Consider the following 12,274-nt stretch of genomic DNA (forward strand, 5'->3'; position numbering starts at 1 on the left):
TACTTCGGATATTTTCGGATATTTGGATATCCGAAAAAAATGAAAATTAAATTTTCGGATATCCGAAATATCCGAAAATTTTGAAAATCAGTATCCGAATCTGGATAGTTTTGAACACTCCTACTCGTGACCCTTTCATTTTGGACCATGATTAGGGGCGGACATATAGTATAAGTTACTCAAGTTTGAGCATAGGGCTTACAACTAAAAGAAAATTTATATGCTAACTATTAATATAAGTGCAAATTTAGTTTTTTAGATTTGTTTGATTTCTTATACAAGCAAATCACTATATATTATAGATGTGTTAAATTTTTGCTAGGTTCCAAGTTTGATTTCTTATACAAGCAAATCAATATATGTTATAGATGTGTTAAATTTTTGCTAGGTTCCAAACACGGATAAAGAAGTATCGTTTATAAAGACTCCAAAAAGGTTGGAACGACCCTGCGTGTAACACAAGACAGTTAAACACAATACCCTTTCATGATGTTTACTTGAATTCTTCATTAACACAAGTAGAGATTTGTGACCCTTTCATGATGTTTACCCTCTTTGTTTATATTTATAGCGAGACGATTGTTCGTAGATGTTAAGGGAAGGGTCTTGTATTATATTTTCGGTGTGTGACATCGGTGTCACGTAAGTTTTTACCTTAATTTCTCAATTTTCCCAAGATGCATCTTGTAATCCCAAATTCTCTCACAATTATTCCATACTATAAATTAGTAACATTTTGTTGTTTTATATTGTTGTACCTTATGCATGGGGTGAAGTAACAGGTTTGATCAAGGTGGAAGAGAAAGGATGTTGCCTTGTTTGTGGTTGATGGTTCGAGTATATGGACAAGTGTTGTGTGTGATCCCAAAGGAGTCAAAAAATATGGGGTCCGGTGTTGTGTCGGCTGCAACAAAGGTGTTGATGCAAAGCAAACACAAGAGACCGAGTATTAAGGCAGGAGAACTTCGGGTCTTACTTGGTATTCAAGACCTATAAGGAACTTGACAATATTAGGGGGTGATTGTTGGAACTAATCTTGTCAATACTCAAAAGTTGAAAGATTTAAATGGGTTATTTTTATTTGTATTTTTTTTGAACGGCTAACAAACTCAATCCCGAGCACTCTCGGGGCACCCACTGGACAAACGGAGTACTCCGAGAGTAACCCGAGTCCACCACCAATTCCGGGGAAAACCCGGTAACCCACCCGCCCGTAGGCACGACGGTGAAATTACCGGTAAAACCCGTTTGGCTCAAGGATCCAACCCAGGTTTCCCTGGGTCTCCTATCATTGCCCACCAGTGCCTCACTCTACACCAAGTCGGAGTCGAACCTGCATCTCTCAAGAGAAATGCAAGCCCTCCACCACTTGATCTAGAGATCATTGGCTTATTTGTATTATTTTAGGTGGAAGATTTAGCATTTGTGGTAGTTTTTATTTTATTTTTATTTGGTTTCCTTATAGGAGTGGTTACTTGTTCGCCAAGAGGGTTGTTTAGTATAAATAGGGATCATGTGTTTATGGTTTATGTACCTTCATTTTTAATCAAATTATTCTTTCTTGTTAAATTTATTGTTGATTATATTGCTGAAGGCCTTGTTTCCAACAGATAGATTACTATACCAGGTGATCTTCACTAGTGGGTATCGCAGAGGAGACAATAGATATAGGTGAAAGCAACATCTGGCCAATCATACATTGCGGAATCACACCCTCGTAAACGTCCAATAACGGTTGACAAAGAAGAGACAAAAAAGACATCCAATGAGAGCCCACAGGCGTACTCCCGTTTCCGCGGACACTAGCATAGAGGAGACCATGGATATTCCTGACAGCGACTTCTCATCCAATCTTCTTCCACCCTTCCAGCTGTAAATACCATACTCCATCAAGGTGAAATCATTCGGTACTCTCCTATCTCACTCATAATCGTTTACTCTCAAGAACAATATTTATTTTCACACCAGAGGGTAGTTACGATAAGAACCCCCAAGTCCCCTTCTCGTAACGAGTCTCACGGTATTTTTAGTTTTGCTGATTCACCAAGGTTGTAGGGTTTGTGAAGATCGGATCGTCCCATGCCCGGTTGAGTAGTCGTCTAATCCACCAAATTAGGTTGGTGTTTCTTCACTAGTTTATAAGAGATATTAACTAACATATACCAAAAAAGAATCATGAACATGTATTTGTTGTATACTTAACATTGTTAGGTATTAATAGTTTAAAATCACATTCTAGGGTATTAACTTTTCATTTTGTAACGTTTGGGGGTATTAACGTGATTTGTAGGTTTAAAATCACATTCTATTAGTACCTAAGTATGTTATTTTCTGCAAACCACAGGGACTAGCTATGTTAATACCCTAGAAGTTAATACCTCTAAACGTTACAAAATGAAAAGTTAATACCCTAGAATGTGATTTTAAACTATTAGTACATAAGTATGTTATTTTGTGCAAACCAAGGGACTAACTATGTAATTAACTCTTGTTAAGATAGTGTAATATTAGATAGTATACATAATATTTGGGGTATTGGATTTTAATAATCCCAAGTTTCACTAATTGGCCGGTAATAATCCCAACTTCAAAAATTGCCTACAACAGTCCCAACTTGTAAGATTTTGGCCACCAATGATCCTTGTCTAACTGGGTTATAACCCAGTTAGTTTTTTGAAGTTTTGAGCGGCGGAGAAGATCACTAGAGGTTGGAGATGACAAGTGGTGGTCTCCTTTGGTGGTTTCAGGGGTAAAGAGGTCGCCGGAATAAGTTGCAGGTCACCGGAGTTGCGTAGATGGTGGAAATTTTAAACTTTTGAGAAGCGGAGAAGATAACAGGAGGTCGGAGATGATTGGTGGTGGTCTCGTTTAGTGGTTTTAGGGGTAAAACGGGTCGCCGGAATAAGTTGCAGGTCACCAGCCCAACAAGGTTATAACCCAGTTAGACAAGGATCATTGGTGGCCAAAATCTTACAAGTTGGGACTGTTGTAGGCAATTTTTGAAGTTGGGATTATTACCGGCCAATTAGTGAAACTTTGGATTATTAAAATCCAATACCCCCATAATATTTTTAAGAGGTTTTCTGCGTTTTGTTGGTTTGGTTCGATTGATTTATTATTTTTTTATAGTTGGCAACTGTATCTGCGTTTTTGCGACTGAAAGGATTTTGGTTGCTCTGTTTGCAACCAAATTAAATTTTCATTTTATTATTTTTTATAGTTAGTGACTGCATTTGCGACCAAAAGGTGTTACATTTTGTGACCGAAAAAATTTTGGTCGCTACATTTATGACTGATTTTTTGACAAAAAATTTCAGTTGCTAAATTTGCGACCAATTTTTATTTTGGGTGCTAAACTTACGACCATATTATGACCGAATTTTCTTGTAACTAATTCTCGACCAATTTTGTTTTGGTTGTTAAAGTTGTGACGATTTTACAACCGAAGTCTTTTAGTCGCTGCATTTATGGCGGAAAAATATTTGGTCGCTACATTTGCAATAAAAAAATTGGGTTGCTAAATTTGCGGCAGATGTTGTTTTGGTCGCTAATTTTTCCGACCGATTTTGTTATGGTCGCTAAGTTTGTGACCAACTTTGTTTTGTTCGCTAAGTTTATGACCCCTCTTGTATTGGTCGCAAACTGGTCGCTAAATTTGCAACCACTATAGTTGGTTGCATATTTCGGTCGCTTTTGCTCGTTTGTGTTGTAGTATATATCTAAACACATAAATTCAACATTCTTATTCTAGACATATGTATTCAAAAATCAAATAAATGATAAGAAAATGAGAATTATCCCAGTTGATGGTCAAGAATTCAGATGACTTACTATTGAAATTGATCACCAATTCATCATCCATTTTTTAATATTAAATGATAAGAAAATGAGTTAATATGGACCTTTTCCAACTAAGCCATCCAAATGTATACTCAAATACACCAAAAAAATATCTAAAAATTAACCGCAACAATTATGAAATTAGTAAAGTTAATATAAAATATATCAGAAAAATAAAACGGTATTTTAAATTAAAAAAATAACTAATATCTTATATGTTCATATCAAATGATACCTCAAATGGTGCAAACTGCAAAATTGCGAATGGTTATTTTGTCGACACCTTTTAAGACCTTTCAGCCAATAATAACTATCGTAAAAATCATTTTTATTAAATAAACGCATGGTACCATATATATGATAGGATATTCACTAAACAACCCATCTTCCCTCAAAAAAAAAAAAAAAAAAAAAAAAAAAAAAAAAAAAAAAAAAAAAAAAACCGGGTAATTTATGTATTCTCTAAAAAAACTTTGTATAATATCATATATGTATTTAATTAAAAAGATAAATAAAACATCAAATGTATTCATTTTAAAGTTGATGACATCTATACTATTATATATATATTAAAAAAGAAAGCTAATGAACAGTTGTTGTGACATCACAGCCACCATTTCTATATTTGTATATAGTATTGTTTTGCACAAATCAAATCAAAACCTCTATCTGCTTCAGTGGTTTGCCCATCAACATTTAAGCAACAGCTCATGAGTTCGAAACCTTGACTCCCCCTCTTCTTTCCCGATTTTATTTTTATATATAAATATGGTCTGCCACATCCTTTTCTTTTCACCACCTCTTTCTCCACATACCAGTTCTTCCCATCCACCTCCACCGCTTCATCCTCCCTGATTTATGAAACTCCTAAGCAGATCCTTCTAACATGATGAAACTCCAGAGTAGTTATACTAAACTTTAACCTTCATACTCACTCTTTCCCACAACCAACCTCTATCTTCAAATTAATCAGAATTCAAAAACCCTCTCTCTAGATCTTAAGCCACAGAAAGATCAACTTCAAAAAAAAACACATATGTGTGTGTAAATGGATAGTCTGAGAGAGAGAGTCGGAGAGGCACGACAGCCAGCCACCATCACAGAGCGACGGCGGAGACCTGGGTTCTTTCCTTTCTCAAAATGGGTTCTTTAACCCATTGTGGCTACTGAGATTCCACAGATCTATTGCTTGTCTTCTTATAATGGTATAGGTATCAAACCCTTCTTTAATCACTAACTATTTGCTAGATGGGGTTTTGTTTTCACACAATTGTCTATCATTATGCTGTTCTTTCGTTGACTAAAGTTTTGTTGTAATGTTGTATGTAGATGCACACCAAGTTAAAATTAAAAATCGAATGAAAAGAACAGTCTTCATGCCAAGGTTTGTTTTTATTGGTTTGGATGGTTATCCCTCATTAATACGCGTGTCTTCTGGTGTACGCTTAACCCCCTCTTTTGAGGGTTTGTTTGCTGATCCCTCTCTTCACCTCGCCTCCTCTCGACCGCCGGAACTGCTGCCGATGAGCACACCGACGCCGTTGTTTCCCGTGAGCAGTGGTTTCCAGACGAACATGGATGGTTGCGACGTTGGCATCTCCGGTTTCAACATCGGCTGTCGATTGTGGTGACGGTGACCGGTTGTCTATGATGAGTTCTAAACTTTTATCCTGGGGTTCTTTCTTTGCTTGGCTGTGATGAGTAAAATTAAAAACCAAATGAAATGAACAGTTATCAGGGTAGTTTAGGAACTTTACATTCTCACACAAAGGCAGGACGGTGCCGTCAAGGCCAGTCATAAGGCAGTTGATGGTAGCAACAGGGCGTTGTCTAGACGTGGTGGTGGCGGACGACGGCGGCAAGGGGGAGGAGGAGGTGGTCTGTTGTCTGATTGTGGCGGTTGAATTTGTGAGGGGTGATGGTTTCCGTCAGAATATTAGGGCTCCAATAGGTAGCTTTAGGTTAATCTTTTCAGATTTGAATGTTCATTTGGCTGTTCAGCTGGTGGGTACGCTTACAGTAACAAGATGGAGGCGGCGCGCAAACGGTTGTGACAGGTCTCTGTTTGACTCCGGCAAGAATTCCGGTAAGCCTCGCTTCAATTGTATGTTTCTTTTATAGTTAGATCGATTTTCGTAGTTTTTGTTAACCTATTTTTGCTGTTACAGAACTCCAGTGAAGCTCCGATGAATTCTCCGGTGACTGATATGGTTGTTGTTGTGTAAGTTTGATGCGTTGTTTGCTGTGGTTTATTGGTACTGGTTGTCATTTTAAGTTCATGATCTGGTTATATGATTTGTATTAATTCTTTGTTGAGATTATAGTTTGATTTTAGTATTATATGATGTTTTAGAATCCAAATCTCTATTATCTTACTGTGAACAAACTATTTGATTTTACTTGTAAATGTATATTGGTCAGTGAATCTCGCTATTTGATCTAAACTGTCATCCTTATTTTTTTGTGTTGATTATCTAAATTTAATGTTCGTGTTTGAGTCAGTTGGGAAGCAACGGAGAGTGAAAGGGCAAAGTCGGATGGCGGAGTTACCGCGATGCTTTGACAATAACCTCACTCCAGTGACGGCGACATGCGGCGGCTAGGACTTCTAAGATTCCGGTGAGTTCACCTTTTATTGGGGCATACACTTTTTTAGGCGTTAATGAAATGTTTCCGCCAAGGTATAGATTTAGGGTTCATTGGTTGTATCACATTGCATATAAACTTTGATATTAGTTCGTAATTTCAATTTATAATGCGCAAAATTGCCTCCAAAATTCGTTAACACATCATGTGATAGTGTGATGTCATATTTAGGGCTCATATTGTTCTTGGTGCTTGCTAATTTCCTTTTTTTTAAATGTATGCAGACTTACCTTTGTTGGTCTTATTGTGATTTAAGCTTCAGAATCAATTTGAAGTGTTTCATCTCAGTAAATCAATTTTAGCAGCTATCTGGTTATGCTTTTTATAAGGTATTTTCAGTTGTTAGCTCCTTTGATTAATTAATAGAATGGATTGAGTGGTTTGATTAGGGTTTTTAAATGATGTTTTTTAGGATTTAGTTCTGATCCAATTACGCAATTGCCAGATAATTTTAAATAGATGGATTGAATGTTTTTTTATAGTCTTCATGTGCTTTGAGAATACCAAGTGTGGGTTTTCTTCAATAACCTGTTAGTAAATTATTCGAAGTAGGTGAGCTCTTAATTTCTTTTTATTTGAGATCAACATATTAGATAACATATGATTGAGCTCATCAATAGGTCAGGCCGTTAAGAATTTTTATATTAAGTGGTTTTTATAGTCTTTTAATTGAGCCCAGACCCGCTGTAACCTGGCCCAAAAATTTTTACGTGTCAATTACCTTCAACTAAACTTGTTTGATCTTATTTGCTAAAGGTTTCTTGAGCTAATTTCGATCAGTGTATTGATGAGCCAGTTATGAAGCATGGACTATTTTAGTACCTGAGTACAAAAATCATTTTTATACGAGGGATTCTATTCATGTAATCTAAAGCCATTTAGTTTTGCTATTTATTATATTTATGTATTGTAATAACCTTTACTAAATCTGTTCACTTTCAGATTCTGATCCACCAAAAAAAGGTCAGGCTACGGATTCATGGAGTTAAGCTTGATTTGCTGAAGCCTTCTCTTTTGTCCACTTAGCAGTCTTGAACTAAAATCGCCTAATGCATTCATTCCTTTTTACAAATCATCCTTCAAGCAAAAACACATCAATGACTCCCTACTAACTGCGTATATAAGCAGCTTTATGGATTAACTACTCCAACCGCCCCAGGAATTTGTTATTCAAATTCCGAAATCAATTAGGGTGAAGGGAGTGGTTAAACAGGTGAAAGTGGCAAACTTCAAAATCAACCAATGTGTGAAGAGTTTAAACTTTGGCGAAAAATGTTGGCAGTGGTTAAACAGTTGAAAGTGGTAAACTTTATATATATATACACACACATCAACACATACACACACACATCAATCATCATCATTCTCTCTTTCCCGATCGGTGATGCCTCCCCGCTATTTCAAGTTTGCCGAGCGGCAAAGGAGGCCGGCGGCGGTGTTGCCGCACGGCAAACTCCTTTGCCGTCGAGTTCACCGCTCCACTCCCTTTACCCTTACAAAAGGGTCTTTTTTGATTGGATGGGAATGTCTTTTGATTGGATGGGAATGAATGAAAAATATGTTAAAAGTTTATGCTAATGACAACGCCATGTACGCCTAGCCATACCAATTTTTGTTAGCTGCATCTATAAAAAACTGCATGCTTACTTAATCACAAGTTGTTATTAATATGACTAATATAACTAATGTTTGCAACCATAACTAATTGAAACTAGCTTGTGATGTCGCGCAACGCGCGACGGCTGATACACCTAGTTATCTTAAAACTTACCGTATAGTTTCAAATTAACATCTTTCTAAGTCAGGTATAGCAACTGTCATTCATCTTAAACATAAAAAGTCAAGTAAAAATATATAGAATTCAAAGGCCGTATTAAATCTTAAACATAAAAATTCAAGTAAAAATATATAGAATAATGGTAAAATTCAGTGTGACTAGTGATAAAAACTGTAGACGCGTTGCGGCGAACTTCTTTTGTTATTTAGTCTGTGTTTATATGTGTTTGAAATCACTACGAGCGCGTTGCACACGGAACCACTGACAAAAATAAAAAGAAAATGTAGAAAAAACACTAAAAAATAACCGAAAGAAAATCAACTAAAAAGTTGTATGGTAATGATGTTGTTCGGTAGAAACCGGTAGTCAGAGATGAGCAAATAGTAATGGGTACCGGTACCGAATTTCCTGAACCGAAAAATCCTAAGTACCAGTTCGGTACTGACGTTTGGCGTTCCTGGTACCGGTTCGCTACCGGTTTTTACCTCCATATACCGATACCGTAACCGGGGTATCAGTTGGCACCGAGCTCATCTCTACCCCTGGAACTAAAAAAAAAGTTGTACCATACCGTTGTTGTTCGTACGGTACCCGTGATCAGGGATGAGCAAATTTGGTACTGCGTCTCGAACTAAAAGACTATTAAACTCAATCCGGTACCGACTTTTGTCGTTTTATGTACCAGGCCGGTGCTGTGTTTTACCTTCATGTACCGATAACGAATCGGTATTTTTGATACAAGTACAGGTTGTCACAAAACTTATCAAACTAAAAAACAAAAAAAATAACAATTATTATAATATAAAAATAGTAAAACTATAAAAAGCTGTATCTAATATTTTATTTTATTATAATATATTAAAATTATTGCAGTCTTTTTAATACATAGATAATTAATTAATTCATGCACGTTGATTTGTATTTATTAGGCCCATTTGCACTTGACATGAATTGATTGATCAACTAACAATTTCCAAAATCTTCAGCAACAAGACAATCGGCCACCTTTCTCGTATCACCTCATTCTTTAAAAACAAAACTTTAAGATCAAACTTCTGTCCAAACTTTTGTTTTTATTCGTCATTGGATTTATCGTTTACGAAATCGTCTCTTCGTAGATTCAGTAGGGTTCTGCTAGGGGTTTATTAAGTTGTATATACATGCTTGTCTAAGATTTATATATATATATATCACAGAATGATTCTAAGGCCACACGGGGCACATGCGTGATGATCATGTATCACGCGTTGAACTCAAACGGAACACCGCCGCCGCCGAGCTCACCACGCGTTATAAATGTAACGCGTTACATGTATCACGCGTTAAACTTTTGAGTTTTGATAGGGTATGACTTGTACATTGTGCATTAATACTTGTACATTGGAATCCCCATCACTAGTGATACCACCCCCACTACATTTCTATCACTATCACTAGAATATTGGGTGCTGACATGGCATGATTTGATTGGGTGCTCCCATCACTAGAACCCATCACTAGTGAACCACCCCGTGTGGCCTAAGAGGTATAATTTCAATTATACAAGATTTATGAACACGATTAAATATGTGCTTTTTAGAGATACTGGCGTTCTTATAAAATTTAGTGAGTTTTTTTTTTAACGTCCAACAAAGCCCGGCCACTCAGGTACACCCAATGGCAAAATGCCACTCACGACTGCGATTGCAGCTTGTGACCTGGCTTGTCACAAATTCTAGAGGAAACCTACCACCCGAACGCTCACTGTGGTAAAACCCTTCCTCACGTATGAAATTTTTTCACAAACGAGACTCCAACTGACAATCTCCCTTGAAGGAAGTTACTGGAGCATCACTAGAACACTTGCCCCTTTGATATAAATTTATTGAAATTATATATTTCTACTACGTTTTTGTCATTTGATGGTAGATACCTAGATTTTTTATATATAAATTGGAATCATTTTAGTTCTAATAAAAGGTCTTGGTTTTAAAAATTTGACTTCTAAATTGAAGAATTTTGCTTCTAAAAATTGGTGTAACCATATAAATTATTTTAACTAGTCTTATACTCCCAGCGTTGTAGGGGTGTAAAACTGTGCTAAGTAACAACCCATCGATGACCAAAACCGGGAAAAAAGATAAAATAAAAACACAATTTTTTAACACCGCGTGACGTAAAAAGTAGATGAATTCGAATTTATACTGACACATATTAGAAAGTCAATGGGGTAAAAAAAAATCGAGAGACTAAATGTGACTATCAAACACCGTGCTAAATAGTAATTGAACGAAAGAGCAGAAAAACATGAGGGACCAAATGTGACCACTAAAAAACGTGCTAAGTAGCAACCAAACGATAACCAAATCTACGAAAAAGTATAGAACAAAAAACTAATAAAAAAACTAAACTCGTTTAACTTTTATGGCAAATATATAAAAGAATCAAAGTATTGTTACAAAACTAAAAAAAAACTCTAAATTTTACTTTGTAAAAAAATAAACAAAACAAAACCACAAACAGTTTAAAAAAGTTTTGTGACTAAAACAAAAAGCAAACATCACTATTTCTTATTGTGTTAGAAATTAATAAATATATATGAATTGTATGTGTGATGTATACAATTACCTCTCTTGAATATTAGGTGTGAGAATGATCTGTGGGACCCTAGAGGGTTCCCTCTCGTGTAGAACGCGTTTTCAAAATGATTCCACTTAGACTTTCACAAAACAAAATGATACTTCAGCGTCGTGTTAGATTTCAAACTTCATTTTTCACACAATGTACAAAAACTTTCACAATCCTCCGCAAACCCTATCAAAATATTATATATATGTGTATGTGACTAAGGGGTCACACTTTGTCCGAAATCAAGTCTGGTATTCTGGACCTTGGTTTGAAATTTAAAACCCAGGTGTAGGTCCCTTTTCTCGGAGGATCGAGAACAACCTAAACCTTGTTATACTAACCCACTAGCAAGTGCGGAATCCAAGCTAGTAGGCAAACCGGGATGAAGCAAGTTGAGAAACAAGCACACAAGATTTCACCGATTAACACCACTGTATTAATACGTATGAAGGTTTACGGTTACAAGCACAATGTTTACAAAACCAAAGATGTAAACTCTCAAGTGTGTGTGTGTGTTTCCAGCAGAATGCTCTCAAGCTCTCTATGTGTGCATCTCTCTAACACTAACACACTGCATGGGTATTTATACCCATACATAGCAGTTCTGGTCGAAGGACTCGATAGATGGTCCGAAGGATCATCTATCGATAACAGGGAGCTCGAACGATCAGCATGGACATCGAAGGATCATCCTTCGATGTCTAATGGTTGAACTATGGTCGAACCATATCTTTCGAGCACCTCGAAGGATCAGTTGTATCCTTCGAGGCTATCCTTCGATCCAGACAACATCATGTTGTCCAAGTCAAACTAGGAGGATAGTTGACTTGGTCAACTTACAGACTGACTTTGGACATCGTTTACATACAGACCGAATACAGACAAAGTACAGACACAAGTGCACCAACACCAGGCGCCACCTACAATGTGTGAAATTTTGTTTTTCTTGTCAGGGTGCTCTCAATATACACCTATATCCGTGTTACATTAGAGAAAAACCTCTTTTATACAACATTTTTTTATGAGTTTAAAAGGTTGATTTTGTTGGAATTATATTTAAAAAAGAAAAACCACAAAAACTTTCTCCGGCACACATAAATTGTCGATTATGGTTCTTTTGGCATAGTTAGTGTTTATCGTGAATAAATTGCCATTGATCCAGAATTCAGCATCACTTCATAGTGTTGCTTACTCAGAATTTAGCAACGTCTATAGTGTCACTAAGTTAACAAAACTTATGATTTGTTTACGTGTTTAGTTGTAAATATCACTAAGACTAAAGACAAAACTTATAGGTAAATACTAGATACTATAATCATTTAAGTTTTATATGACAACACTATATGATACTTAAATAGTATAAAATAGAATTAAATGGTTAAAAACAAATTACTTTTTTACTAT

General features: G+C 36.2%; 1 long non-coding RNA gene across 3 annotated transcripts; it reads left to right on the forward strand.

Annotated features, from left to right (window-relative positions):
- Positions 1 to 4,583: 4,583 nt before the first annotated feature.
- On the forward strand, positions 4,584 to 7,558 carry LOC110894148. Of its 3 annotated transcripts, XR_002566142.2 has the most exons (7): positions 4,584 to 5,051; positions 5,170 to 5,926; positions 6,009 to 6,061; positions 6,343 to 6,459; positions 6,711 to 6,815; positions 7,283 to 7,349; positions 7,429 to 7,558. It is a non-coding gene; the product is annotated as an uncharacterized LOC110894148 (long non-coding RNA). The 3 variants fall into 3 exon arrangements; XR_002566141.2 differs by lacking the exon at positions 7,283 to 7,349 and having other exon boundaries at positions 4,586 to 5,045; XR_002566140.2 differs by lacking the exon at positions 7,283 to 7,349 and having other exon boundaries at positions 4,587 to 5,051.
- The last annotated feature ends 4,716 nt before the right edge of the window (positions 7,559 to 12,274 follow it).

The sequence above is a fragment of the Helianthus annuus genome, chromosome 12 (assembly GCF_002127325.2).
Source record: "Helianthus annuus cultivar XRQ/B chromosome 12, HanXRQr2.0-SUNRISE, whole genome shotgun sequence".
NCBI lineage: Eukaryota > Viridiplantae > Streptophyta > Magnoliopsida > Asterales > Asteraceae > Helianthus > Helianthus annuus.